General features: G+C 35.5%; 1 pseudogene; it reads left to right on the plus strand.

Annotated features, from left to right (window-relative positions):
• Positions 1–2,308: 2,308 nt before the first annotated feature.
• LOC104666845 lies at positions 2,309–4,317 on the plus strand (annotated as a pseudogene).
• Positions 4,318–26,880: the final 22,563 nt, after the last annotated feature.

Raw genomic sequence — 26,880 nt, forward strand, 5'->3', positions numbered from 1 at the left:
AGTTGGACCTAATAGGCATCTACAGAATATTCTGCCCATCAACAAGAGGATATACATTCTTCTCATCTGCACATGAAACATACTCCAAGATCAACCATATGCTTGGTCATAAACCAAGTTTCAATTAATTCAAAAAAATAGAAATAATACCAACCATAATCTCAGACCATACTCGAATAAAAACAGAAATTAATACCAAGAATATCTCTTAAAAACACACAATTACATGGTAATTAAACAACTTGTTCCTGAATGACATTTGGGTAAACAGTGAAAGTAAGGAAGAAATTAAATAATCTTTAAAATAAATAATAACAGAGACACAACATATAAAAATCTCTATAAAGCAGCAAAAGCAGTGTTAAGAAGAAAGTTTATAGCACTAAATACCTACCTCAAAAAGTTAAGAAAAATCTCAAACTAATGATCAAAGTTCACACTTGGAGGAACTAGAAGAATAAGAACAAACTAACCCCAAAGCTAGAAGAAGAAGTGATATATCTAAAATGTGAGCTGAACTTGTTACAGTAGGTAGCTAGTCAGGCATGAGCAGCGCAGGAGAAGGCTCTCCCCCAATCAGTAGGAAGGTCAGGCGACCACCAGATGATGGTTTGGCAGTTGTCACATTGCCTCTCTAAAATGGCAATTGATTGCAGCCAACACCAGGAAGAGGCAGTTTCCCAATAGACAAAAACACTTGAAATCGGTAATTGACAGCTTCCAATAAGATCTCAGGAAATGGGTGAATGGGCTCAATATGTGCATTAAGAGACAAAATGGTGCAGTACGACCTTCCAGGGGCATAATACTGCAAAAGGGAAGAAAGCCTCAGGTTAGCATGCATACAATTCCAGTAAATGCATTGCACATACTCACTTCCTAAGTGCAACCAGGGCACCACACATGCAGGTAGGTCACCCTAAGGGAAGAATGAAAGGAAAGGGGTGTAAGATGCCAGAAGTCGGTCAGCACATAAAATCCAATGTTCAAGGTGAAACAGGGCACTTGACCTCCAAGGTGCCCACTTGGGTCTCTTCCAAGTGTACTTCCTTTATTTCCTACTCTAAAGTTTTTTTAATAAACTTCTGCCGTGCTCTGAAACTTGCCTCAGTCTCTTTTTCTGCCTTGTACCCCTCAGTCAAATTTTTTCTTCTGAGGAGGCAAGAATTGAGGTTGCTGTAGACCCACATGAATTTGCCAAGGGTAAGTCACATATTCGCCCCTGCTAGCAAACTGACCAAACTGAGACCCCAATATACATAATAATCAACAAAACAAAAGTTGGTTTTTTGAAAAGATAAACAAGATCAATACGCCACTAGCCAGATCAACAAAGAAAAAGTGAGAGAGGATCCAAATAGCACAATCAGAAATGAGACAGGTGATATTACAAAGGATCCCACAGAGATACAAAAGAATCTCAGGGACTATTATGGATACTTGTATGCACAAAAACTAGGAGAAAATCCAGGGAAAATTGATAACTTCCTCAAAATACACAACACCTTAACATTGAATCAGGAAGAAATTGAAACCCTGAACAGACTAATATGAAGTTCTGAGATTGAAACAGAAAAAAAAATAAAATAAACAAAACAAACAAACAAACAAAAAACTACCAACCAGAAAAAGCCTCACAGTAGAAAGATTCACTGCTGATTTCTACCAGATGTACAAAGAAGAGCTGATACCAATTCTATTGAAACTCTTCTAAAAAGATGAGGATAAGGGACATCTCCCTAACTTATTCTGTGAAGCCAGTATCACCCTGAAACTAAAACCTGGCAAAAACACAACGAACAAAACAAACTACAGGCCAAACTACAGGAGCAGCGTAGCAAACAATGGCAGCGCTGAGTCGCAGGCCCGCGCGAGGCAGAGTGGAAAGGCTGCCTACCACAAGGATGATTTTAGCTTACTTTTTTATTCTTTTTTTTTTTTTTCTTTTTCTTTTTTTTTTTTTTTTTGAGATGGAGTCTCGCTCTGTCGCCCAGGCTGGAGTGCAGTGGCCGGATCTCAGCTCACTGCAAGCTCCGCCTCCCGGGTTTACGCCATTCTCCTGCCTCAGCCTCCCGAGTAGCTGGGGCTACAGGCGCCCGCCACCTGGCCCGGCTAGTTTTTTGTATTTTTTAGTAGAGACGAGGTTTCACCGTGTTAGCCAGGATGGTCTCGATCTCCTGACCTCGTGATCCGCCCGCCTCGGCCTCCCAAAGTTTTAAAGACTGAAGAGAAAAAAAAGAAGAAGAAGAAGAAGGAGAAGGAGAAGGAGAAGGAGAAGGAGAAAGAGAAGGAGAAGACAGAAAAAGAAGAACTCAAGGATACACAAAGTAATTCGACCAAGGCTCAGAAGTTTTTGGAGCCGTAAGGGATACAGCAGTTTGGTCAATATTGTCTTAACATGCTTCAAATAAATCAGCTTCTCTCCAAGATAAAATTGGCCAACGCAAAAGAGAAAACTGCAATGTGTCTGGTAAATGAGTTAGCCCGTTTCAATAGAGTCCAACACCAGTATAAACTTCTGATTCATTCAAAGATGTTGTCAGTGCAACTGAGTCTTGGTGAGCGGACATGGGAATCTGAAGGCAGCAGTATAAAGAAGGCTCAACAGCCTGTTGCTAATAAAGCTTTGGCTGAATCTACGCTTCCCAAACCGGTTTAGAAGCCACCCAAAAGTAATGTTAACAATAACCCAGGCAGTGTAACACTCACTGTGGAACTGAATGGGCTTGCTATGAAAAGGGGCAGAACCTGCCATCTACAGGCCATTAGATCCAAAGCCATTCCCAAGTTATAGAGCTAATTACAACTTTCGGGGCATGTACCATCAGAGGTATCGTTGCTCAATGCCTAAGATCTTTTATGTTCAGCTCACTGTAGGAAATAATGAATTTTGGGGGGAAGGAAACACTCGACAAGCTGCTAGACACAATGCTGCAATGAAAGCCCTCCAAGCACTGCAGATTGAACCTATTCCAGAAAGATTGCCTCAGAATGGTGGATCAGGAAAGGATATGGATGATTACAAAGATGCAGATAAGTCTGAGATCAGCTTAGTGTTTGAAATTGCTCTGAAGTGAATATGCCTGTTAGTTTTGAGGTTATTAAAGAAAGTGGACCACCACATATGAAAAGCTTTGCTACTCGACTGTCAGTAGGAAAGTTCTCTACAGGAGAGGGAAATAGCAAAACACTCTCCAAGAAGCATGCTGCAACCACCATATTACAGGAGCTTAAAAAACTTCCACCTCTTCGCCCCAAAACTATATTTTTAAAAACGCCCTAAAACAATAGTAAAGGCCGGACCAGAATATGGCCAAGGATGAACCCTATTAGCTGCCTGGTGCAAATTCAACAGGCCAAAAAGGAAAAGGAGCAAGATTATGTTTTGCTTTCAGAAAGAGAAATGCCGGCCGGGCGCGGTGGTTCAAGCCTGTAATCCCAGCACTTTGGGAGGCCGAGACGGGCGGATCACGAGGTCAGAAGATCGAGACCCTCCTGGCTAACACGGTGAAACCTCGTCTCTACTAAAAAATACAAAAAACTAGCCGGGCGAGGTGGCGGGCGCCTGTAGTCCCAGCTACTCCGAAGGCTGAGGCAGGAGAATGGCGTAAACCCGGGAGGCGGAGCTTGCAGTGAGCTGAGATCCGGCCACTGCACTCCAGCCTGGGCGACAGAGCGAGACTCTGTCTCAAAAAATAAAAAAATAAAAAAAAAAAAAAAAAGAGAGAAATGCCTTGATGTCAAGAATTTGTGATGTATGTGAAGATAGGCACTGAAACTGCTACAGGAACAGGACCTAATAAAAAGATAAGCAAAATAAATAAATAAATAAATAAAATAAAATAAAATAAAATTTAAAAAGCTGCAGAACCAATGCTATTACAACTTGGTTATAAAGCATCCACTAATCTTCCAGATCAACTTGAGAAAACAGGGGAAAACAAAGGATGGAGTGATCCAAAGCCTGGGTTTCCTGAACCAACAAATAATACTCCAAAAGGAATTCTTCATCTGTCTCCTGATGTTTATCAAAAGATGGAAGTCAGCCGCCACAAAGTAATCTCTGGCACTATTCTAGGCTATTTGTCACCCAGAGATATGAACCAACCTTCAAGTTCTTTTTTCAGTATATCTCCCACATCGAATAGTTCAGCTACAATTGCCAAGGAACTCCTTCTGAATGGAAAATCTTCTACAGCTGAAGCCACAGGTTTAAAAGGAAGTTCTCCTACTCCCCCTTGTTCTCCAGTACAACCTTCAAAACAACTGGAATATTTAGCAAGGATTCAAGGCTTTCAGGTATGAATTAAAAGCAAAAACAAAAAATAAAACAATTCATTTGCCTCAGATCTTTCATCTCTATCCATGACAAGGCTCATTCTTGCTTGCTAGTGTGGCCTACATGCCACGTACATTTTAAGTTATTTAGGAACACAAAGGACAGACAAAAAAAGAGCCATAAGCACATGCCTCATTTTCTCTTATTTTTGATCTGTCTAGTAATTATTTTGGTGACTGTCTCTTTTCCATTTTCCTTCTTCTTTTTCCTTTACCTTTTTAAACATTTTTCATACTCTTCACTGTCTTCCATTTGGTCTTGATTAGGTGCATCTATCTCTTCACTCTGTCTTCCACAAACAAAAATTATGCCTTCAGACATTTGGTGTTAGTATTTCACACTCAGTTCTCCCACTTTTTACATAAGGATTGAGTTTTTTATAATGATGATTTTACTTTTATAGCAGTTCTGAATTTTGCATTCTGTTGCTAGTATTGATTCAGGTACGCCATTAAGACACAACATTCTAGAAGTCTGTTACCTTAGGAGTTAATTAAACATGATATTTGAAGAATAATGACATGTTTTATAGTTGTTTGAGGCACACCAATGTGTATTTCTTTTACTGACTCATGTTTTGAACTGACTAAGGAGGGTAGCACCTGCCTCAAATGGTACCAACAATTCTATTTCACTGGGTAGTCTAAAACTACCTTATAGTTTAACTTAACTTGTGTATGCAAATTTAGGGATGAAAACTTTTGTTTCCTTTTGGAAAAAAACCCCACAAAAATCAACACTCCTTTATGGATACATCAGAGCTTTTAAAAGAATTGTTAACTTTAGGAAGGGGAAATACCTGTGTCCTGATTTCTTAGTTGTCTTGAAAATCATGAGTATAATTTAAAAAAAATAAAAGAAAAAGAAAAAAGAAAAAAAAGAAAATTATGTACTGAACTGTAATTGCTAACTTGACTGAATGAACTACAGTTTGCTTGTGTGTAGAGAGTGTATTGCTTCCTCAGATTTCACTGTTTTCATCTCCTTTTCCATCTTAGTCTTTATTCCTTAAGACCAAAAACTGTAATATCCTTTAGAAATGCTCTAGAAGATCTGCATTGTGTAGAATGATTATGTATTTATAAAAATTTTACAAGTTTAGGTCATAAAATGAAAAAGAAAATCATGTGTTTTGCAGGTATTTTTCATGTTTGGATATTTTTTTCCCTTCACTGAACCCTTCTGATTCTTTCAAACTATTGCCAGGTAGTGTTTTTAGTGTTTTCAATTGGACTATTAATATGAACTTAAAGAAGCTGTTACCAGTTATTGGCTCTGCCATCTGAAATTTTAACCACTTAATTTAAAGTTATAATTTTAGAATTTGTTTTTCTTGTTTTACTTTAAGAAACACAATAAATCACTGTAAAAATGAAAAACTTTGGATAAACATTTATTCATAATAAAAATCAGCAACAGACTAGGCATTGAAGAAACATCATTCAAAATAATAAGAGCTGTCTATGACAAACCCACAGCCAAAATTATACTGAATGGTAAAAAGCTGGAAACATCCCCCTTGAGAACTGGAAGAAGACTTGGATGCCCACTGGTAATCTGAGAAATGCAAATTATAATTATGAAGACATACCAATATTGGTCAACAGACTAGCAAAATCTTTGTCTGACATTGCCAAGTGTTGGCAAAAACAATATGAAGCTACAGGAAATCATACACGTAGATGAAAAAGTATTATTTTGCACAACCACATTACAGAGTGTTTTGACTATATTTCTAAAGTTTAAGATTTGTACCTTTCCACCCAGCAATTTCATACCTAAAAAATAATTTAGATTAGGGACCAGCAAGCTTTTTCTGCAAAGGGACAGATGGTAAATATTTTACTTTTTGCACGCCATATATTCTCTGTCATAGCTACTCAACTCTGCCATTGTAGCACAAAAGCAGCCATAGACAATATATAAACAAACAGATGTGATGCTTTCTCCTTTAAAGATCATGTTCTGTCTATGCAGAGGAATTATTTTTCCCTTGATAATTACTTGCCTAACTGATTTATCGGCAGGGATATGGGAAACTTGAACAATATAATAAAGTAACTAGAGATAATGATCATCTAGAACACTTAACCCAGGAACAGCACAGCATATTTTTCTTAAGCACATGTGGAATATTCTCCAGGATGGGCAATATATTTGGCCTTAAAAAGTCACGTGGGCCAGGCACGGTGGCTCACTCCTGTAATCCCAGCACTTTGGGAGGACAAGGTGGGTGGACCACAAGGTCAGGAGTTCAAGACCAGCCTGGCCAAGATGATGAAACCCTGTCTCTACTGAAAATACAAAAATTACCCAGGTGTGGTGGCGGGTGACTGTAATCTCAGTTACTCGGGAGGCTGAGGAAGAGAATTGCTTGAACCCAGGAGGTGGAGGTTGCAGTGAGCTGAGATTGCACCACTGCACTCCAGCCTGGGTGACAAGAGCAAGACTCTATCTCAAAAAAAAAAAAAAGTCTTGTGGAATTTTAAAAATTTGAATTATAAAATGTATTTTTTCTCACAACAGTATAATTAGGGATCAACATTCGGGCAATCTACAAACGTTTGAAAATAAACAACACATTTCTGAATAATCAACGGGTCAAAGGAAAACTCACAAGGAATATTAGAAAAATTTTAAACTGAATTAAAGCAGAAACACACCATATCAAAGTAATGGAATTCAGCTAAATCAGTGCTAAGAGCATAATTTATAGCTATGAAGAACTATTATAGAAAAAATCTGAAATAAAAACCTTAGTCTCCACCTTAACAAACCAAAAGTGTGATTTTTTTGAAAATTAACAATATTTACAAACATTTATCTGTATTGAAACAGAATAAAAGAAAAAATACATCAATCACTGCAATAAACAAAAGGTTTATGCCCCCCATTCATGCACTGAAATCCTAATCTCCATGGTGACAGTATTCTTTGAAAGTGGAAATTAGAAGTTATAAATATATATTGCAAACTCTACATAAGGCACAAAAATGTGTTGAAAATAAGTTTAATTAACATGATAAGAGAGGTAATAAATGAAATTTCATATTGCTTTTGGTTAATGACTGGGAATAAAAAAGTAGAAAACAAAAGAAGATGGACCTCAAACAGAAAACAGTTATACATATGACAGATATTAATCTAACTATATCAATAATCACTTTAAATGGGAATGATCTAAATGTACCAGTAAGAAGACAGAGACTGTCAGGATGGATTTAAAAAAAAACACACACAGCTATTGTTTTAACAAGAAATCCACTTTAAATATTGTATTAGTCAGTTTTCATGCTACTGATAAAGACATGAGAATTCAAGGGATTTGGTCGTGGATGTAGAGAGTATGCCTTTTGTGGGATATTTCTTTACAGTGGTAGATAAACTAATGCTTAAGTATTTGATCCATGACTAGATGTTGCTCTCACAGAAATCTTGTTTATACTGGCCAACACCCTCTGCCTCTCATTTGTACTATGTCCAGTTTATTCTTGTCAAGATAGCCACTCTCTAAGAGAGAGCCTTGACTAGAAAGAAGGTTAGGTTCAAGTATTTGTGTCAGGTGAGATACAATGAAGAAATGAAGCCAAACTGCATAAAACAAAAGAAATTTATTACTTCTAGGCTCCAGAGAGACTAGGAGTGCTAATAGGATGCCAGCAAGAAGTCCAGAGGCTCCAGGGAGTTCAACCAGCAAGGAGGGAGCAAGAGAAACATAACCTGTGGTACTTTATTTTTAAAAAATGAGGTTTTTAAAACTTGGTACTTTATTTTTTAAAAATGAGGTTTAATGGACCCACAATTGCACATGGTTGGAGAGGCCTCATAATCATGGCAAAAAGAAAAAGGCACATCTTACATGGTGGCTCACAAGAGAGAAGGAGAACCAAGTGAAAAGGAAAACCCCTTATAAGACCATCAGATCTAGTGAGAGTTATTCATTACCAGAATAGTATGGGGCAAACTGTCCCCATGATTCAGTTATCTCTCACTAGGTCCCTCCCACAATATGTGGGAATTATTGGAGCTACAATTTAAGATGAGGTTTAGTGGGGACACCGCCAAACTGTATCAAATATAAAGACACAAATATTGAGAGCTCTGAGGTAGCAAGAGTTATATCATGGTAGCAATAAGCTGGAGTAGCTACATTAATTCCAGATAAAACGTAGTTTAGAACAAGAAAATGTATCAGGGATAATAACAGAGTCATACATAATGACAAAGAGGTCATTTCTCCAGGAAGACATAGCAACTATTAATATGTATTTACTTAACAACAGAGCATCAAAATACGTGAGGCAAAACCTAATAGAACTACAAAGAGAAACAAACTCGCTATTATAGTTGGAGATTTCAATACTCATCTCTCAGTAATCGATAAGTCCAGGAAGCAGAAAATCAATAAGAATGTGGTTGAAATGAACAAACACATTCACTCGATTTGATCTAATTGAGATGCATAGAATACTTCAACAGCATAGAACACACATTCTTCTCAAACTCACATGGGACATTCATCACTATAGACAATATCTTGCACCATAAAAATACCTTAATATTTTTAAAAGAATAGAAATTACAAAAATAATATCTATACTACAATATAATTAAGTTAGAAAATCAATAACAGAAAAGACAGCTGGAAAATCCCCAAATATTAAACAACACACTTCTAAATAACACATGGGTCAAATAAGAAGTCTTCAAAAAAATCAAAATCTTGGTGCAAGGATCCTCAACAAAATACTTGCATATCTAATCTGACAGCATCTAAAAAGCATAATATAGCATTGAATAGTGAGATTTGTCTTAGAAATGCAAGGTTGGCCCAATAGACAAAAATCAGTAAGTGTAATATACCTTATTAATATATTAAAGTACAAAATCCACTTGGTTACATTATCAAACACAGAAAAGACGTTTGGTAAAATCTCTCACCTTATCATAATAAAAAAAAATTTAGCCGACTAGAAATAGAAGATGATTTCCTCAACTTTATAAAGGCCATCCATAAAAACTAAAAACATGACATCACATTAAATGGTAAAAAAAAAAAAAAAAAAAAAAAATGCTTTCTGCATATGAACTGGAACCAGATAAGAACCTGTTCTCACCATTTTTTGGCAAAATTTAACTGAAAGTTTTAGCCAGGGCAATTTAACATAAAAGAATAAAAAACACTAAGATTTAAGAGGAAAATAAAACATCATTAGTTGAAAATTACTTTTAAGTAAATATAAAAGTTTAAGTAATGTACAAAAGATTTGTTGGAACTAATAATTCAGATAATCACATATAAAAGAAGGTGAATACCCAATAATAAATTGGATTTCTACATATTAGCAATAAATGACTTGAAATTAAATTAAGAAAACCATTCCATATTAAATAATTTCAAAAATGTAAAATATTTAGAGATAAATTTGGAAAGAGAAGTGCAAGAATTGTTCTCTGAAGTGTAAAAATTACTGTAAAAAGTGAAATAAGAGCTAAATAATTAAAGAGACATCCCACGTTCTTGAAACAAAAGACTTAATATTGTTAAAATAAGATTATTCCCTAAATTGATCCACAGATTTTGTCAAATCCGTACTGAAAACTGAGCTGTTTATTTTTTCTTTTTTTTTTTTTCAGAAATAAGAAAGCTGATCCTAAAACTCATATGGAAATACATGGGCCCCAAAACAGTAAAAGCAATCTTTAAAAACAAGGACAAGTTTAGAAAACTCACACATCCTGATTCAAAATATGTTAGTACTCCAGGCATTTTGATACTGGCAAAGGCATATAGATCAACAGAACAGAACTGAGATACCAGAAATATACATTTGTGTGATGAATTTATTTAATAAAGTTGCTGCCTCAGGATCAATTTTTAGGCCTGACACAAATTGTGTGTAACTCAGTCAAACCCCATCACTTCTGGCCTAGTTAAAACTTCCTTTCCCCATGTGGTTGTATCCCACTTGTTCCTCATCTTACTGACCCGCAACTTAACCCACTGCACAGTTGCTGACTATGATAAAACCCAGTGGTCAATGCCAGAGTTCTGTAAATAAGTTATCCTTTTACAAGTGAGTTTTCTTTAAACTAGCCAGTCCACGATTCCTGTGGGAAAGCCTAAGAAATAATACCCATGGATTTTATAAAGTCATAGTCCCACAGGTTCTGTTTCTCTTGCTCCCTCCTTGCTGGTTGAACTCCCTGGAGCCTCTGGACTTCTCCCTGGCATCCTATTAGCACTCCTAGTCTCTCTGGAGCCTAGAAGTAATAAATTTCTTTTGTTTTATGCAATTTGGCTTCATTTCTTAATTGCATCTCACCTGACACAACTTGAACCTAACCTTCTTTCTAGTCAAGGCTCTCTCTTAGAGAGTGGCTATCTTGACAAGAATAAACTGGACATAGTACAAATGAGAGGCAGAGGGTGTTTGGCCAGTATAAACAAGATTTCCATGAGAGCAACTTCTAGTCATGGGTCAAATACTTAAGCATTAGTTTATCTACCACTGTAAAGAAATATCCCACAAAAGACATACTCTCTACATCCACGACCAAATCCCTTGAATTCTCATCAGGGCATGATTAGAACCTACGGTCACTCTCAAGATGGAGAACTGAAAATCAAATTCACAGGGAACCATAACAATAGAAATCATAATATCTTGTATTTATAGACAATTGATTTTCAACATTTGTGCCAATTAAATCCAACCAGAAAACAGCAGTATTTTCCAAAATTGGTGTTAAATCAACTGGATATCTACATGCAAAATAATAAAGTTGAATTGTTTCTTCACATCATACATAAACATTAACTCAAAATGGATTACAAATGAAACAAAGAAGTTAAAATTATAAAATTCTTAGAAAAAAAAATAGATGTGAATCTTTGTGACCGTGACTTAGGCTATCATTTCTTAGATACATCATTAAAAGCACAAGCAACAAGAGAAAATATAGATAAGTCATATTACACCAAAATTTAAAACTTTTGTGCTTCAAAGGACACCATCAAAAAAGTGAAATAACTTATAGCTCAGGAAAAAAATACTCGCAAATTGTATATGTAATAAAAGGCATAAATCCAGAATATAAAAGCAAGTCCGGAATAAAACAATTCAGGAATAAAAAGTAACAAAAAGACAAGTCAGTTTTGAGTAACAATTTGAATGGATATTTACCCAAATAAGATATTCAAATACCCAATCACACATGAAAAGATGTTCAATATCTATAATTACTCATTGGGGAAATGCAAATCTAAACTACGAGTTACAACTTCACACACACATAAGAGATAATATAAAGGAATTAAAGCTTTCTTACATTTGCAGTGAGATTTTAAACAGTATAGCTACCTTGAGAAATAATTTGTCAGTTCCTGAAAATGTTAAACATACTTTTAGCATATAACCCAGCCTTTCCAACCCTAGGTATATATACAGGAAAATAAAAACATGTCATATTTGTACAAAAGTTTGAATACATATTCATAGCAGTATTTTTCATAATTGCCTCAAACTAGATATAGCCCATGATGGTTGATTTTATGTGTCAACCTGGCTAGCCTCTGGTGCCCAGTTTTGGTTTTTTTCCTCAAACATTAGTTCAGATTTTGTGGTGAAGGTATTTTTTATATGTGGCTAACATTTAAATCACTAGACTTCGAATAAAGCAAACCATGCCCCCACAATGCACATAGTACACGTCCAATTATTTATAACACCTAAGAGAAAAGACTAGGGTCACCCGAGGAGAAAAGAATTCTGTCTCCAGACTGCCTTTGAACTCAAGATTGCAGAACCAACTCTTTCCAAAATTTCTAGTCTGCTAGCTTGCCTTGGGGACTTTCCAGTTCACACAATCATGTGAGTTAATTCCTTAAAATAAGTTAATCTCTCAAAAGACAGAAAGATCTTTATAGACTGATCCATCTATCTATTCATCCTATTAGTTCAGTTTCTCTGGAGAACAATGACTAATACAAATTTTGGTACTGCGAGTCATCCTAAGAGAACAACATTGTGTGGATGAGATTATAAACTGGTTTTGAGATTTCTGGCATTTGTTCTCTAATCTGACTATATTTAAAGACATTAATGACAATTGCCAGTAGTAAAGACAACATGAGGAGTCCAAAGCATGATGTGGCAATAGAGACAAGAAAAAATATCATTATTTGATACTCCTAATTAAATAGTTTTAAGAAGCAAGGTTCTGGGTCACTATGTATTTGATATTTCATAACATTTTTGTGTAACTAATGAGTAGAATGGGATTCACTGGTTGCCCTTAATTGTGCTGAACAAAGTCAGTAAAAAACAGGATAAGCTCAGGCATTTGAATTTTTGGCTCAAGTATAGCATAAATGGCCTGAAAATTTCTATGTCTGCCTTGAAATGAACCCTTATCTCCTGTAGCCACAGAGCTTAGATTGCTGAAAATCAGACCAAAAATGTCATCCTGCAGGTGGCTGAATTATAACACAAACAGAATTTCCAACCTTGTAGAGTGTCTACTATTAAAGTGAGTTCCCAAGCTGATCTGGTGGTTATTTGTCCTTTTCACTTGGAAAGGCTATATTTACCAAATGACTGTATCCCCAATGTATGTAGGAAGTAAATAACTTGGTTTTGATTTTACAAGCTCATAGGTGGAAGGCACTCGCCTTGTCTCAGATGAGACTTTGGACTTGGTCTTTTGGGTTTATGTTGGAATGCACTAAGAATTTGGGGGACTGTTGGAAAGGCATGATTGTTTTTTTGAAATGTGAGGACATGAGATTTGGGAAGGGCCAGGGGCAGAATGATATGGTTTGGCTGTGTTCTTACTGAATTCTCATCTTGAATTGTAGTTGCCATAATCCCCACATGTCATGGGAGGGACCCAGTGGGAAGTAATTGAATTATGAGGATGGTTTCCCCTATGCTATTTTCGTGATACTCAGTAAGTTCTCATAAGATCTAATGGTTTTATAAAGGGCTTCCCCCTTTGCTAGCCTGTCTTTCATTCTCTCTTCTGTCACCCTGTGAAGAGTTGCCTTGTGCCATGATTATAAGTTTCCTGAGGCCTCCCCAGCCATGTGGAACTGTGTTTTTTTTTTTTTTTTTTTTTTTTCATAAATTGCCCAGTCCCGGGTATTCCTTCATGGTAGCATGAGAATGGACTAACACAGCAAGGTATGACCATCTAGCTTGTGCTGTAATTGAGTCTTTAAAGGGCCACTTCATTGTTTTATTAAGCTCGCTGTTTCAAAATAGTGAGTGTCTTTGTCTATTGGTGCTGCTATAACAAAGTACTATAAAAACTGGGTAGCTTGTAGGCACCAGAAATTCATTTTTCACAGCTCTGGAAACTGGGAAATCCAAGGTCAAAGCAGATTGGCATCTGGTGAGGGCTCACTCTCTTCTTCAAAGCTGGCATCTCCAAACTGTATCCTAACATGACAGAAGGGGTGTGCAAGCTCCCTCAGGCCTCATTTATGAAGACACTAATCCCATCCACAAGGGTTCTGACTTCATGGTTTAATAAAATTTCAAAGGCTACAACTCAAAATATCATGACATTCATCGTTAGGTTTTCAATGTATTAATTAAGGGAGTGGGAGACAAACATTCAGACCATAGCAGTGGGAAATGCGGTACACATAGTGAATTCCATAAATGTGCAACTATTGCCACACTTCATTTGCTGTGAAGTGAGTTTCCTGACCAGAAGCAATGCTCTGCAGAATACATGATGGTAAACAAGACATTGTTAAGGTCTGTGGATGACAGTTATGACCAAAGCACTGCAAGCAGAGGAGGCAAATCTATATCCAGTTTAAGTATCCAGCCTGGTAAGAAGAAAACATTGCCTCTTTCATGATAAAAAGCAATCCAAAGTGATCCAATGTAAATAATCTGCATATATATATGTGTGTATATATATGTGTATATATATACACACACACATATGTGCATAATACACACAGAGGAGGCAAATCTATATCCAGTTTAAGTATCTAGCCCGGTAAGAAGAAAACATTGCCTCTTTCATGATGAAAAGCAATCCAAAGTGATCCAGTGTAATTAATCTGCATATATATATGTTTGTGTGTGTGTATATATATATGTGTGTGTGTATATACATATATATACACACACATATGTGTATAATACACACAAATAAATATGTTGGAGATGTAAGGTAAACTTGTTTCACTTAAATACAGAAGCTTGTTCTTCTTTCAAACAAATACATTCCTCTTAGATGTGATGTAGAAGAAGAAATGTTCCTGAAAGGAAGGTCTGTAAAATTTGGAAAATAGTACACAAATAACATTTTCCGATATTCAAGACAGACATAATTCATACATAGAATATGTATAATGTCTCCAAAAGAGCATTCTCGGGTTATTTTGGTCCTAATTTTCTCATCAACAGTAGCACTTGCTCTTTAAGAAATTGCAGTGAAAAATGCAAATGTGTCACCTAGATAAAGTAACACAATCCAAACCATTAAGTATCAGAATAGAAAATGAAGGTTTCTCAAGAGAATGAACATGAGGTAATTCTTCACAGAACATGCCTACATGAGATGATGCAAGGAAAATATAGATAAAAATGCAGATGGTCAGAGAAGTGGAGCAGCTCTGGATAATATTTTTTTTTTATTTTCATGTTTTCCTGTAGTAAATACTGCAGATATTTTTTGTTAACATCCAATATGAAGTGAATTTGCAGCAATATATTAATTGCAAACAAAAACAAGTCCTGTGTTCATTTTTTATTTAAAGGAAACTTGGGTTGTGAATTTTTCTCCATCATATATTTTATAACATCAAATTAGTTTAAGATCTTTAAAATGTAAAGGCAAGTTTTATATATGTGGTAATTATTTCTAACATGCAGATTTAGTATGGAAAATCTACAAGGATTAAAAAATGACAAGTCAATGCAGAACAAGTACTCCATACAATGTTATATATTAAATAGAAATGACAGTATATGACATTATTGTGTCCAGAGGCCTGGTAAGTGAAGAAAAAAATCTTCTATCTTTAGGGAAAAGTAATCACTTAATTCTCTAACAGTGTCTGGAGAGAATGAGCCCATTTCTAAAATGAACCTGAGAAAGCCAAATAACTCTGGCAATGACTATTTCCCTGGAGCATTTTATCCTTGTGTCTTTGCAAAGGGTAAAGTAGACACAAGACTTTATTCCATCTCCCAAGGTGAAATATAATCAAGATTTTCCAAAAATTATACATAAAATCCTCAATATTTGCCCCCTCCAAAAACAGTTAATTTTATCTGTTGGTAGGGTATTCTAAGGATCATCTTACCTTCCTCCTTAGAATATAAATCATTAAATGACTCTAAAATACAAAATATGTAGCAACTCTGCCAACTCAGGATGGTAAAAAATGCAAAACCGTGGTCTCTGGGAGAAGGTTAGATACATTTGAAAGCTACTATATTCATCATTTTAAGTTAAAAAATATTTATTTATTTATTTATTTATTTATTTATTTATTTATTTATTTTCTTTCCACCTATTAGGTTCAAGAGGTATGTGTGCAAATTTGTTACATGGGTAATTGCACGTCACAGGGGTTTGACGTACAGATAATGTTGTCACTCCAGAGATCAGCATAATACATGATAGGATTTAAATACTCATTCTCTTCCCACACTCCACCCTCAAGTAGGCCCCAGTGTCTATTGTTCTCTTCTTTGTGTCCATGTATATTCAATATTTAGCCCCCGACCCTATAAGTGAGAACATGTGGTATTTGGTTTTCTGTTTCTGCATTAATTTGCCTGTGTTAATGGCCTCCACCTCCATCTGTCTTGCTGCAAAGGACATAAGCTCATTCTTTTTGTGGCTGTGTCGTATTCCATGGGAGATTATATATATATATTCCATGGGAGATTTTATATCATATTTACTTTATCCAGTCAACCATTGATGGGCATCTAGTTTGACTCCTTGTCTTTACTATTGTGAATAGTGCTGCAATGAACATACAAGTCCATGTCTCTTTATGACAGAACAATTTATATTCCTTTGGGTATATATCCATTAATGGGATTGTATTCTACAACTACTATTGTAGAATACTTCTATTTTAAGTATTGAGAAATCTTCAACTGCTTTCCACAGTGGCTGAACTAATTTACACTCTCATCAGCAATGTATAAGCATTTCCATTTCTCTGTAACTTTGCCAGCGTCTGTTGTTTTGACATTTAAAAAATAGCCATTCTGACTGGTGTGAGAAGCTATCTCATTGTGATTTAGATTTGCATTTTCCTAGTGATTAGTGATGTTGAGCATGTGTCCATATGTTTGTTGAGCACGCATATCCTTTATCTTGAGAAGTGTATGTTCATAAACTTTGTCCATTTTTTAATGGGGTTGTTTGATTTTTGCTTGTTTGTTTAAGTTCCTTATAGATTCTGGTTATTAGACCTTCGTTTGATTCATAGTTTGCAAATATTTTCTCCCATTCTGTGGGTTGCCCATTTACTGTTAATAGTCTCTTCTGCTTTGCAAAAGCTTTTAATTAGGTCCCACTTTATTTTTGTTTTTGTTGCAATTGTTTTACAGTTTTCATCATGAAGACTTTGCTAGGTCCTATTTCCAGCATGACGTTTCCTAGGTTTTCTTCTTTGATTTTCATAGTTTTAAGTTTTACATTTAAGTGTTTTATCCACCTTGAGTTGACTTTTGTATATAGTGAAAGGTAGGCATCCAGTTTCAATCTTCTATATATGACTAGCCAGTTATCTCAGCACCATATATTGAATAGGGAGTCTTTTCCCCATAGCCTGTTATTGTTGGCTTTGTTGAAGATGAGATGGTTGTAGATGTGCTTTATTTTTTGGTTTTCCAACCTGTTCCATTGGTCTATATGTCTTTTTTTGTACCAGTACCATGTTTTAGTTACCGTAGCCTTGAAATATAGTTTGACATCAGGTAGTGGGACGCCTCCATCTTTGTTCTTATTGTTTATAATTGGTTTGCCTATTCTGGCTCTGTTTTGGTTCTAAATAAATTTCAATATTTTTCTAATCCTGTGAAAAATGTCCTTGGTAGTTTGATAAAAAGAGCATGCAATCTTTTCATTTTTTGAGTAATATGGCAATTTTAACAGTATTGTTTCTTCCTATCCATCAGCATAGAATGTTTTCCCATTTGTTTGTGTCATCTCTGATTATTTTCAGCAGTGTTTTGTAATTCTTGCTGTTGAGATCTTTCACTTCCCTGGTTAGCTGTATTCCTAGATACATATATATTTTTTCTTTTTGTGGCTATCATGAATGGGATTGTGTTCTTGATTTGGCTCTCAGCTTGGAAGTTGTTGGTGTATAGATATACTACTGAGTTATGGACATTGATTTCGTATCCTGAAACTTTACTGAAGTTGTTTATCTGATGTAAAGCCTTTGAGCAGAGACTGTGGGGTTTTTTAGGTGTGGAATCACATCCTCTGGAAAGAGAGATACTTCAAATTCCTCTCTTTCTGCTTGGATGCCTTTTATTTGCTTGTCTGGCCTGATTGTTCTGGGTAGGAATTTTAGTACTATGTTGAAAAGGAACAGTGAGAGTGGACATTCTTCTCTTGTTCTGGTTCTCAATGGGGAATGGTTCCAGCTTTTACCCATCCAGTATGATATTGGCTGTCAGTTTGTCATAGATGACTCAATATTTTGAGGTGTGTATTTCCAATGCCTAGATTGTCGAGGGTTTTTACATGGAAAGATGTTGAACTTTATCAAAAGCCTTTTCTGCATCTATTGAGATAATCATGTGGTTTTTGTTTCTAGTACTGCACATGTGATAAATCACATTTATTGATTTGCACATGTTCAATAAACCTTGCATCATAGGAGTAAGGCCTACTTGATCCTGGTGTATTAGTTTTTGATAGGCTGTTGGATTTGGTTTGCTAGCATTTGATACAGAATTTTTGCGTCTATGTTTATTAGGGACATTGGCCTGAAGATTTCTTTTCTTGTTGTGTCTCTGCCAGGTTATGATATCAAAATGATACTGGCTTCATAGAATAAGTAAAGCAGGAATCCTTCCTCCTGAATTTTTTGGAATAGTTTCAGTAGAATTAATACCAGCTCTTCTTTATACAACTGATATTAATAAGATTCGGTTGTGAATCCATCCGGTCCAGGACTGTTTCTGGTGGGTAGGTTTTTCATTACTAATTTTATTTTGTAATGTGCTATCAGTCTGTTCAGGGTTTCAATTTCTTCCTAGTTTGATCTTGTGAGGTTTTGTACTTCCAGGAATTTATCCAGTTATTTTATGTTTTCCACTTTTTGTGCATAGAGGTGTTCATAATAGTCTCTGAGAGTTTTTTTGGGTGTTTCTTTGAGGTTAATGTTAATATCCATTTTGTCATTTCTTATTGTGTTCATTTGGATTGTCTTTCGCTTTTTCTTTATAAATCTAGCTGGAGATCTATCAGTCTTATTTATTCTATCAAAGAGAGACAATTTTTGGTTTCATTGATCTTTGTGGCTTTTTCATCTGCATTTCATTCACTTCAGGTCGATTTTGATTATTTCATTTCAAAAATTATGTTCTGGCTGGGTGAAGTGGCTCCCGCCTCTGATCCCAGCACTTTGGGAGGTTGAGGTGGGTGAATCACTTGAGGTCAGGAGTTTGAGACCAGCCCGGCCAGCATGGTGAAATCCTGTCTCTACTAAAAATACAAAAATATACAGTTAACTTGCTCGTGTTTTTCTGGTTCCACTAGGTGTGCTGTTAGGTTGTTAATTTGAGGTCTTACTTTTTGATGTGGGTCTTTAGCACTGTAATCTTCCTTGTGAACACTGCTTTATCTATGTCCAAGAGATTCTGGTATGTTGTGTCTTTATTTTTATTAGTTTTAAATAATTTCTTAATTTCTGCCTTTATTGCATTGTTTTCCCAAAAGTCATTCAAGAGCAGATTGTTCCATTTCCCTGTAATTGTGTAGTTTTGAGAAATGTTCTTGGTATTGATTTCTATTGTTGTTACGCTGTGGTCTGTAAGTGTGGTTGGTATAATTTTGATATGTTTAATGTGTTGAGAATTACTTTCTAGCCAAGTCTGTGGTCTATTTTAGTATATCTTCCATGTGCAGATGAGAAGAATGTATATTCTGTTTTTGTTGGGTGGACTGTTCTGTAGATAACGGTTATGTCCATTTGGTCAAGTGTCGAATTTAGGTCCTGAGTATCTTTGTTAGTATTCTGTCCTGATGATCTGTCTAATACTGTCAGTGGGGTTTTGAAGTCTCCCACACTTACTGTGTGTTTATTTGTCTCTTCCTATGTCTCTATGAACTTGTTTTATGAATCTCCAGTGTTGAGTGTATATGTGTGTGTGTGTGTATATATGTGTGTGTATATATATATATATAATAGTTAAAATTTCTTGTTGAATTTAACTCTTTATCATTATGTCATGCCCTTCTTTGTTCTTTTTGATCCATGTTGGTTTGAAGTCTGCTTTGTGTGAAATAAGAATAGCAATCACCCTTATTTTTTTGTTTTCCATTTGCTTGATAGATCTTTCTCCATCCCATGGCTTTGAGTCTATGTATGTCCTTACATGTGACATGGGTCTCTTGAAGACAGTGTGCAGTTGGACATTGCTTCTTCATTAATCTTGCTACTTTGTGACTCTTAATTCAGGTATTTAGCTCATTTATGTTCAATGTTAATATTGATATGTACAGACTTGATCCTGTTATCATGTTATTAGCTGGTTGCTATGTATAATTGAACATGTAGTTGCTTTATAGTGTTAATGGCCTATGTACTTAAGTGTGTTTTTGTGGTGGCTAGTAGCAGTGTTGCATTTCAAAGTTTAGCACTCCTGTAATGGCCTCTTGAAAGGCAGATCTGATGGTAACAAATTCCTTAAGGAATTTGCTTGTCTAAAAAATATTTTCTTTACTTATACACTGTTGGTAGAAATGTCAATTAGTTCAGCCACCATAGAAAACAGTTTGGAGATTTCCCAAAGTTAAAAGAGAGTTATCATTTGATCCAGCAATCCCATTACTGTGTAAATACCCAAAAGAAAATAAACAATTCTACCAAAAAGACACATATTCTCATATGTTAATCACCACAATAGCAAATACATGAAATTAACTTAAGTGCCCATCAATGATAGATTAGATAGAGAAAATATGGTACATATTCACCGTGGAATAATATTATAAAGCCATAAAAGGTAATGAAATTGTGTCCTTTGCAGTAGCATGAATGTCGCAGAGGGTCATTATTGTAAGCAAATTAATGCAGGAACCGACCAATACTGCATGTTCTCACTTATAAGTAGGAGCTAAACATTGAGCACACATGGACATAAACATGGAAAAAACAGACACTGTGGACTACAAGAGGGGGATGGAAAGGAGGATGGCTTGGGTTGAAAAACTATCTGTTTGGTACTGTGGTTACTATGACAGGATCCATATCCCAAATTTCAGCATTATGCAGTATACCCATGTAACAAATACGCATACGTACCCATCTATCTTAAATAAAAGCTGATGTTTAAAGAAAAGAAACTGAGTTACTCTTTCTGTTTGCCAAAAATTATTTTCATAATTTTTGCACCTAATTTTAAGTTTTAGAACAGTTTGACTTTTACAAAATTATTGGTAAAACAATAAAAGACATTCTGTATACCCCAAACTCTTTTCCTTATTACTTAGCAGTATGTATTTAATATTCATGCATATGGAAAAGGAACTCATTCACACTGTTGTTGGAAACATAAATTGGTACAGCCATTATAGAAAAGAGTATGGAAGATCCTCAAAAATTAAAAATATAACTACTATAAGACCCAGATATAAACCCACTTCTGGGTATATATACAAAGGAAATAAAATAAAGACTTTAAATGGGTATCATCACTCATGTGCTCATTGCAGTATTATTATTCACAATAGCAAAAATACTGAAAAAAACAAAATGTCCATCAATGGATGAACGGAACTTTTAAAATGTGGAGTGTGTGTGTGTGTGTGTGTGTGTGTGTGTGTGTGTAATGGAATATTACTCACCCTTATAAAATAATGAAATCCTGCCATTTGTGGTTAGATGAATGAGCCTGAAGTACATTATGCTAAGTGAAATGAGCCAGATGCAGAATATATACTGCCCGATCTCACTTGCATGTGGGATATAAAATACTTAAACTCTTAGAAACAGGGAGTAGAATGGTGGTTCCCAAGGTCTGGCAGGAGGTGTAAATTGGAGATGTTGCTCAAGGGGAACAGTTTCAGTTATGCAAAATAATTTAGTTCTGGATGCACATCAATGTGACTACAGTTGGCAATATTACATTGTATACTTAAAATTTGCTAAGAGACTAAATCGTGGGTGTTGTCAACATAAAGAAAAGAAAGAAAATATATCACAATGTATACGTATATTAAATCATCAAGTTGTGTATCTTAAATGCAAAAATTTTTATTATCAATTATATCTCAATAAAGTTGTAAAAAATATTTATTCATGTTGTTGTATAAATTGATGGTTTATTCCTCTTTAGGACTAACTAGTATTCCACTGTACAGATGAATCATATTGTTTATACACTCACATATTGAAGAACATATTGACTGCTTCCAATTTTGGGTGTTTATGAAAACAGCTCTTATATACATGTGTGGTTTTGAGTTACCATAAGTTTTCAAATAAATAGGATAAATGCCTAGGAGGGTAATTGCTGGCTCGTGTTCTGAGCCTATCTAGTTATATTAGAAACACGTAACTTGTCTTCCAAAGTAGCTGTACCATTGTGTATTCTCTTCGGCAGTGAATGAGAGTTTCTGTTGCTCTATATATTCACTGTCACTGGTAATGTTGACTATAATTTCATGTGCTTGCTTACCATCTGTATATCTTCTTTCATAATGTGTCTGTCAAGATCTTTCGCCCACTAAAATGTGTTTCTTTTTATAAGTTTTAAGTATTCTTTGCATATCCTGGATATAAGTTCTTTTTCAGAAATCCAATGTCCAGAGAGTTTCTTGAAGTTTGTGACTTTTTTTTCATCCTCTTAATAGTGACTGGCAGAGAGAAAAACGGTTTTAATTTTATTAAGTCCAACTCATGAAAGTAACTTTTCATGGGTTGTGCATTTGGTCTTGCATGTAGAATTTTACCAACAATCTCAAAATCACGCAAATTTATTCCTAGATTTTCATCTAGAAATTTTATACTTTTACATTTAACACTTGGGTATATTATCTATTTTGTATTGATTTTTTTTGGTAAGACATAAAGTCTGTATCTTTGGTTTTTTAAATTTTTTCTATATTTTATCTTTTTCTTTAATGATGTCTGATTCTTTCAGTACCATTTGTTCAAAAATCAATATTTTCTTTAATTACTCTTGTATTCTTTCCAAAAGTCAGTTGAGTATATTTGTGTGAGTCTATATCTGTTTTCAATATACAACACTCTTTGTACTATAACTTTATTATTAGTCATAAAATTGACTAATATGAGTATTCTGGTTTAGTTTTTCTTTTTCAGAATTAACTAAGGTATTTAAGATCATTTGCTTTCAGAATTGTTTTTTCAATAAATAGAAATATGTCCATCAGGAAGATCCAGCTACCAATCCCAAGCGAGGACTCTCACCCCATAAGGAACAAGGATGACAATGCCAACCACCAGAAGTAAGCCACAGATCTCAGACCACTGCATCTTCTACAGGTTCAAAGTCACCAAAAAGGACTCAACACACAAGGCACTAGTTGGAACAGCACATTACTCACAGAATAGAAAAAAACACATAGCAAGATTATTGTCTGTACTATGCGCTGGTCTCCCATGGCCAGTAGGTTCCTGCTGACAGACTTCACAGAACAATAGACCATATGCTCCCCTCTTATGCAGCATGTAATTACCTTGTTTCTTTCCCATGTGGGGACATATATACTGGAGGGACTGGTCAAGTGCCATATGATGTGCACACTTAAGCAACACAAAGAAATTAGCTGTGTACTAAGAACAGAAGAAAGTTATCTTTTAATAAGAAAAGAAGACTCAGGAGCCAAGAGACAGCTTGGTCCTAGCTTCCATAGAGGGGAATGTTCCAGAATCAGGCCGTTGACTGAACAATCTAAAAGAGGGGGAGTATGTCACATAATGACTGCTTCTTCAACACCCCATCCAATATTGGGATGTCATGAAGAAAGGACAAAGCACATCACACAGTATAGGACTAACAGACACGATGAATATGAGATGCATGTGTGTCCAGTGTGGTCTGTAAATAATTTCAATGGTAGTGACTTGCTTGTAGAGTCTCCCTGCCCAACTGGACAGCACTTGATCAGAGCCACTAATAGGATCAGTCAAAGGAGGATGATCAGGCCTTCAAGGAGTGTAGATCTTTGCCAGAAGCCCCAGGTGTTGGTGTTTAGGCAGCTAAAATGGTTAAAGAATGAGTCTAACTGAGACTGAGAGTTTCCAGAGAAGTACAATCCTGCTTGAGCATGGATTTCCTCCAGCTTGGTCTCAATTTTCTTCAAATTGTTTATACACAGCAGGAGAAACTGTTGAGATTAATTAAGTTAGATTTTAGTATCCAGAAATAAACCCTTATGTTTATGGTCAATTGATTTTTTAAAAAGGTAATTAGGAAAATTTAATAAAACTGCAGCAGTCTTTTCATGAAAAGATGTGAGGCAGCTGCAGAAATAACAATTTTGACATTTTTACACCAGATACGAAAATTACCTGAAAGTAGATTTAAGGTGTAAATATAAGGGACATAATTGTAAAATTTTTGAATGAAAATATTCTGACCTTGGGTAAGGCAGGAGTTTCTTAAATATAACTGCTTAAATGTAAATATAAGCGAAAAAAGAAAAATTGGATGAATTTGACTTAATTAAAATTTAAACGTTTTGTACCAAAAATAACACCATCAAGAAAGTAAAACAATTATATATGACTTGAATGATGTCAACAAACAGTCAACTAGAGTTGTCTGCTTCTCAGCTTCCCAACAAAAAGTGACCAAAACAACAGATTAACAACTATATTTTGACTGCAGTAACAGAAGAAATAGCCTGGAAATCATCAGGGAAATGAGGACCCTGTGGAGTATAGAAGACCAGGATTTCACTATAGAAAGGGGAGTGAGGCATCTTGCCTCTGTCACACTGTCTCCTCTGCCAAATTGGCTCAGAGCCAGGAAAAACTTATTGTTGGGAAAAGTATGGTGGATAACATTGATGGTCTCAAACACCATCATGGATGCCAGAAGTCATTGATATAGAAGGGTCCCCCAGTCCTCAAAGATCCCAGTTCCAACGTGGAAATTTGCCAGGAGTCTCTGTGACTGCATAATCCAAGAACAGAAATCCCCTGGGCATCCCCTACTCCCAAAAACCTAAGATCATACTATATGGCACCATCTTAAAACTAAACACACATCTGGAGTAAGTTCTGCCCTGGAGGCCAGTAGCTATTCACTCTTCATCCTTGAGGTCCCACCATCATTTCACTGTGTTCACATGAGTTCCTGCAGCAACAATACTTCAGTTGCTCAGAACCTATGCTTAAAGAAATGACTGAAACCCCAACACCTGAAACTGTGAGGCACACTATTCATAAAGGAACACTCAGGCATGCTCAGGCTCCCTGGCCCAACACACAACTGTCTCTAGCACCACAGCCAGCCTGGAGTGGGTCCTATTCCAGTGGAGAGGGCCTAGGGAGCTACCCAGCCCATGTTCCTCTGCCTGCAGCATGACAACCAGCCTGTCTCTGATCCTAATCTTTCAGAGAGCCCGCCACACAGCCTGCCTTTCTGCTGCACTCACAGATACCTGACTTGACAATCAACCAGGGCCCCTGCTGCAAGCAAAACCACAACACAACATTACAAACTTCCACATTACACGTGAAGATTATAGCTGAAGAATCTGTATGGAGACCATGTTACTGAATCCAATCAGAAAGAAAGCCAATGCATTATTTACAACTGACATCTTATGATCTATATACAGGAGAAAGTCTCTTCTTACGACAGCTACTCCAGAACATGGGAAAGAAAACCAAATGCTCCACTAGATATACAAATTTCAAATTAGGAATATGAGAAACATAAAAAGCAAGGAAATATAACACCACCCAAAAATCAAAATAAGTGTTCAATAGAAGTCTGCCCCAAAAAAAGGATGTTTAGAAAATGCCTGAAAATGGTCAAAATAATTATCTTAGAAAACCTCACTAAGATACAAGAGAATACAAACAATTTGATGAAATCTAAGAAAATAATTGTATGAATGAAAAATTCAACAAAGAGGCAGATATTACTAAAAAGAAACAGATAAATATTAGAAGTGAAGATTTCAATGAATAAAATAAAAATACAATTGAGAGCTTCAACAACAGACTAGATCAAATGAAAAAAGAAAACTTCTGAATTTGAAGATGCATTTTGAAATAACCCTATTCAGAGAAAAAAAAAATAAATAGGAATTAAAAATGAAAAAACATCTAAGGAACTCATGGAAGACCATTAAGCAAACAATTTTTTTGCACTATTGCATGTGTCAGAAAAAGAAGACCTGGAGAAAGACACTGAAAACAAATTTAACAAAGTAACAGCTAATAACTTTTCAAGTTTTGAGAGAGATACTGACATCCAGTACCAGGAATCTCAAATGTCGATGAGATTCAACCCCAAAAAATTATCTCCTGGGTACCTTATAATCAAACTGTCAAAAGTCAAAGAAAAAGAAAGAATTTCAAAAGCTGCAAGAAAAAATGTCAAGTCACACATAAGAAAGTCATCAACAGACTATCCAAATATTTCTTAGCAGAAACCTTGATGGCCAGGAGAGAAAAAAATGATGTATTTAAAGTGCTGAAATGAAAAGATCAGCCAAGAATACTATTTCCAACAAAACTATCTGATGGAAATGAAGGAGAGATAAAAACCTTACCAGACAAGCACATACTGAAGAGATTCATCACCACTAGACCAGCTTTAACAAGAAATGCTTGAAAGAGTGCTACAACTAGAAACAAAATCATGAGAATACTAAGAAGACAGGTGAAAGTATAAAACACACTAGTACAGGTAAATTTATAAGGGTATTCAGAATACCATAATACTGTAATAATTCCATGTAAATCTTTCAATCCACTAGGATAAAGGTCAAAAGTCAAAAAGATAAAATATCAAGAACTAAAATTAGTTGCTAAGAAACACACAAAAAATGCAAAAAGATAAATTAAGACAAAAATATCCAATTTGTTGAGGAGAGGGAACAAAGTCTAGAATATTTTTATGTGACTGAAGTAAAGTTGTTATCAGCGTAAAATAGTCTACTCTGACCATAATATTATACTGGCATCATGGTAACATATAGATTGAAATTACAGCAGATAAAAAATAAATGAGAAAGATACAGGAAACAAATCTTAGAACCACAGAAAACAACCAAATCACAAAGGAAAATAATAAGAAAGGAAAAAAAAATACAAAACTACAAGA

The sequence above is a fragment of the Rhinopithecus roxellana genome, chromosome 7, assembly GCF_007565055.1.
Source record: "Rhinopithecus roxellana isolate Shanxi Qingling chromosome 7, ASM756505v1, whole genome shotgun sequence".
Classification (NCBI taxonomy): domain Eukaryota; kingdom Metazoa; phylum Chordata; class Mammalia; order Primates; family Cercopithecidae; genus Rhinopithecus; species Rhinopithecus roxellana.